At 52.4% G+C, this 5,000-nt stretch overlaps 1 non-coding gene across 1 annotated transcript in view; it reads left to right on the top strand.

Annotated features, from left to right (window-relative positions):
- Positions 1–4,537: 4,537 nt before the first annotated feature.
- The window catches only part of LOC126139144 (small subunit ribosomal RNA), a 1,909-nt gene continuing 1,446 nt past the window's right edge, over positions 4,538–5,000 (top strand). Inside the window, exon 1 of the ribosomal RNA XR_007528588.1 lies at positions 4,538–5,000. This exon is cut by the window's right edge and continues 1,446 nt beyond it. This is a non-coding gene — a ribosomal RNA (small subunit ribosomal RNA).

Below are 5,000 nucleotides of genomic sequence, written 5' to 3'. Positions count from 1 at the left end.
GTTGCAATCCACCCCTATATCTTGCGTTTCACGAAGAGTTATATCCAATATGCCAAATTCCCGCTGTCCCTATACATGCTGTAAGTCTGTGCACACAATATGAACCACACATCAGCGAGACACTCTATCACACATTACTCTCTGCCTGTAACAGACACAGATACAATATGTAAGCACCAGCATGGACCAACGTCCGGTGCATCCTCTCCGCCACAGTACACCATCCACACTATGATAACCACACCAGGGGGTCCAATTCTAAAATAGAATATCCCACCCGTCCGACATCCACAATTGCTCAGATAAGCCACCAACACCCACACATGTCCTACACAGGGGTGCACCCAACACCACCACACTGCCTCCTGTTACGGCACAGAAACAATGGCAGGAATGAATCACACAGGTCTGCCGCTCCCTTGCCGCAACCACAGACGCGGCGCGCCTCCAGTCACGAGCGAAAAGCGCATCCTGACGAGACATAACTGCTGTGACATACTGAAGCTGCCTCAGACATTCACTTACAATGATCACTACCAACGAACCTCGGCCCCCCCCCCCCAACACACTCTCTTACCACGTTGTGTACTGTAATCCAACCCATTTCGCACCTTAACCTAACCCATTTTGCACCTTAACTTAACCAAATTCGTAACGCAATTTGTACCGCAATGTAACGCAATGTGTACCGCAATGTAACGCAATGTGTACCGCAATGTAACGCAATGTGTACCGCAATGTACCGCAATGTGTACCGCAATGTACCGCAATGTGTACCGCAATGTGTAACGCAATGTGTAACGCAATGTGTACCGCAATGTGTACCGCAATGTGTAACGCAATGTGTACCGCAATGTGTAACGCAATGTGTACCGCAATGTGTAACGCAATGTGTACCGCAATGTAACGCAATCTGTACCGCAATGTAACGCAATTTGTACCGCAATGTAACGCAATTTGTACCGCAATGTAACGCAATTTGTACCGCAATGTAACGCAATTTGTACCGCAATGTAACGCAATTTGTACCGCAATGTAACGCAATTTGTACCGCAATGTAACGCAATTTGTACCGCAATGTAACGCAATTTGTACCGCAATGTAACGCAATTTGTACCGCAATGTAACGCAATTTGTACCGCAATGTAACGCAATTTGTACCGCAATGTAACGCAATTTCTACCTTAACCTAACCCACGTTGTGCCTTAACCTAACCCACGTTGTGCCTTAACCTAACCCACGTTGTGCCTTAACCTAACCCACGTTGTGCCTTAACCTAACCCACGTTGTGCCTTAACCTAACCCACGTTGTGCCTTAACCTAACCCACGTTGTGCCTTAACCTAACCCACGTTGTGCCTTAACCTAACCCACGTTGTGCCTTAACCTAACCCACGTTGTGCCTTAACCTAACCCACGTTGTGCCTTAACCTAACCCACGTTGTGCCTTAACCTAACCCACGTTGTGCCTTAACCTAACCCACGTTGTGCCTTAACCTAACCCACGTTGTGCCTTAACCTAACCCACGTTGTGCCTTAACCTAACCCAAGTTGTGCCTTAACCTAACCCAAGTTGTGCCTTAACCTAACCCAAGTTGTGCCTTAACCTAACCCAAGTTGTGCCTTAACCTAACCCAAGTTGTGCCTTAACCTAACCCAAGTTGTGCCTTAACCTAACCCAAGTTGTGCCTTAACCTAACCCAAGTTGTGCCTTAACCTAACCCAAGTTGTGCCTTAACCTAACCCACGTTGTGCCTTAACCTAACCCAAGTTGTGCCTTAACCTAACCCACGTTGTGCCTTAACCTAACCCACGTTGTGCCTTAACCTAACCCACGTTGTGCCTTAACCTAACCCACGTTGTGCCTTAACCTAACCCACGTTGTGCCTTAACCTAACCCACGTTGTGCCTTAACCTAACCCACGTTGTGCCTTAACCTAACCCACGTTGTGCCTTAACCTAACCCACGTTGTGCCTTAACCTAACCCACGTTGTGCCTTAACCTAACCCACGTTGTGCCTTAACCTAACCCACGTTGTGCCTTAACCTAACCCACGTTGTGCCTTAACCTAACCCACGTTGTGCCTTAACCTAACCCACGTTGTGCCTTAACCTAACCCACGTTGTGCCTTAACCTAACCCACGTTGTGCCTTAACCTAACCCACGTTGTGCCTTAACCTAACCCACGTTGTGCCTTAACCTAACCCACGTTGTGCCTTAACCTAACCCAAGTTGTGCCTTAACCTAACCCAAGTTGTGCCTTAACCTAACCCAAGTTGTGCCTTAACCTAACCCAAGTTGTGCCTTAACCTAACCCAAGTTGTGCCTTAACCTAACCCAAGTTGTGCCTTAACCTAACCCAAGTTGTGCCTTAACCTAACCCAAGTTGTGCCTTAACCTAACCCAAGTTGTGCCTTAACCTAACCCACGTTGTGCCTTAACCTAACCCACGTTGTGCCTTAACCTAACCCACGTTGTGCCTTAACCTAACCCACGTTGTGCCTTAACCTAACCCACGTTGTGCCTTAACCTAACCCACGTTGTGCCTTAACCTAACCCACGTTGTGCCTTAACCTAACCCACGTTGTGCCTTAACCTAACCCACGTTGTGCCTTAACCTAACCCACGTTGTGCCTTAACCTAACCCACGTTGTGCCTTAACCTAACCCACGTTGTGCCTTAACCTAACCCACGTTGTGCCTTAACCTAACCCACGTTGTGCCTTAACCTAACCCAAGTTGTGCCTTAACCTAACCCACGTTGTGCCTTAACCTAACCCAAGTTGTGCCTTAACCTGCTCTGTAATTGGCATATGACACGTTACATTAATCCAGTGTTGTCTAACCACAACCCTCTGAATATAGTTCGCTACTCGCACCGCCCACCCTCTTGTGTATCGTTTCATGTTCAACACTTCGCAAGTGTTGCTTACTTTTTACATGCTCCCGCTGTACACTGTAATGTGGACGACTGCAGGATGTACATCGCCCCCACCCTCCCCCCTGCCTTCGCACGCTGGTCGTTCAGGTGCTTGCGTGTTCAATGCCCTTCGCAGCTGTTCACTGGCATTCGCATGTCGAAGCGCTCAGTCTACGTCGTGGTACGGCCTGTGTCCACTGTCCGCTGATGTCGTAAGCTTAACCCTCACATTGTACTGCACATAGGTCCGTATGTACTGCATGATACGCTGTGGCACATGTGTGACCGTACAACGACTGCGCCCAACAACAGCGAACCATACGGTCCAAATGTTGTGCACTCAGCCACGTGCCGTCTCCCCATAACAGCTACATTGCAGTGTGGTACGCCATAGAGACGTGTGGGATTAACGGACGCCCTGGATGGCGATCAGCATGAGCCGTCTGTTGATGTAGTGGCGCGTGTATTCAAACGTAGTCGTCTCTTCTCACACAGTGTGATAGCATGGTGCACCGCGTTCCACATCTGCGACATGGTACAGATGCTGGTTGACAGTCGGTCTCGTAATGGACATCGCATACGTAGGGGGCCACCTCCCACGTGTTCTCTAGTCGTGCACATTTTGTTGCGTGTATGTGGGCAGACGTAGTGTGTCGTGACACCTAACAGACAGGTATGCAATAATCGTTGCATTTGCAAACTGGGATGGACGTCTACGTTTGCTGGTGACGTTACGCAAATGAACAACTGGTAAACCCATTGTGGTGCGGTTGTTGTTGCTGGAGGTAAATCAGTAAGGGCAAATCTGTGTGTGAAGCGATACGCGGCGGTGGCTGGGTGGGACCGTCCCCGGCCGGTGAGGGGGGGCCGCCCGGCGTGCTGGCCGCGCGGTGCGTGGGCGCACGCGCTACAGCCGGCTGGTGGGGGCGCCCAGTGGCAGGCGCGCCGGCCGACGGACGCGGCAGGCGGCGCAGCTGCGCGCCGGGGCACCCTGCGCGCGGCGCCGGGCGGCCAAAGTGGGTCCTCGCGGGCCCGGTGCGAAGCGCGGTGGACATCTGCAGTGTGCTGGTCCGACTGAGGACTGTGTGCGTTGAGGATGCGCCGCCGCCCGGCACTCGGCGCCGCGACGCCGTCTGCTGCTCGGTCGCCCCAGCGGTTCTCGCTGGTGGTTTGTATCGCAGTTGTGCAGACGTGTTGGCACGTGCGCTGTGCTGGGAGAGTTCGCTTCGGCACCCACGTGGGGCCTTTGCCCTTCTGTGGCGCTGGCGTTGGAGCTGCCGGTCACCGTAGGTGGCGCGTGTTGTCTCCCGCCGGCAATGCCACGACAGCACGCTCCCGGGCCTCTGTCGGCAGCGGCAAGCTCAGTTGGGAGCACGGGTGGTCGCACCTAAAGCGTCTACTCGCCTAACTCCGGGCGATTGCGCCTCTCTCGAACCCGACCAAGTACTTAGGACGGCGCTGCGCGCCGCCGGGACCTGAGAGGGTTTCGAGGTGTATTGTGCAGGGGAGCTCAGCCTCCTCCTGTTTGCAGAATAATTGAGCGGACGCTTGCGTGTTCGCGCGGGCCCCTGGGACACACTCCCGGGCGGCCGGCTGCTCAGCTCTAGTTGACGCAGCTCCCTGGTTGATCCTGCCAGTAGTCATATGCTTGTCTCAAAGATTAAGCCATGCATGTCTCAGTACAAGCCGCATTAAGGTGAAACCGCGAATGGCTCATTAAATCAGTTATGGTTCCTTAGATCGTACCCACGTTACTTGGATAACTGTGGTAATTCTAGAGCTAATACATGCAAACAGAGTCCCGACCAGAGATGGAAGGGACGCTTTTATTAGATCAAAACCAATCGGTCGGCTCGTCCGGTCCGTTTGCCTTGGTGACTCTGAATAACTTTGGGCTGATCGCACGGTCCTCGTACCGGCGACGCATCTTTCAAATGTCTGCCTTATCAACTGTCGATGGTAGGTTCTGCGCCTACCATGGTTGTAACGGGTAACGGGGAATCAGGGTTCGATTCCGGAGAGGGAGCCTGAGAAACGGCTACCACATCCAAGGAAGGCAGCAGGCGCGCAAATTACCCAC

Source organism: Schistocerca cancellata, unplaced genomic scaffold (genome assembly GCF_023864275.1).
Source record: "Schistocerca cancellata isolate TAMUIC-IGC-003103 unplaced genomic scaffold, iqSchCanc2.1 HiC_scaffold_678, whole genome shotgun sequence".
NCBI classification, from domain to species: Eukaryota; Metazoa; Arthropoda; class Insecta; order Orthoptera; family Acrididae; genus Schistocerca; species Schistocerca cancellata.
This window is presented reverse-complemented; position numbering and strand designations above follow the sequence as displayed.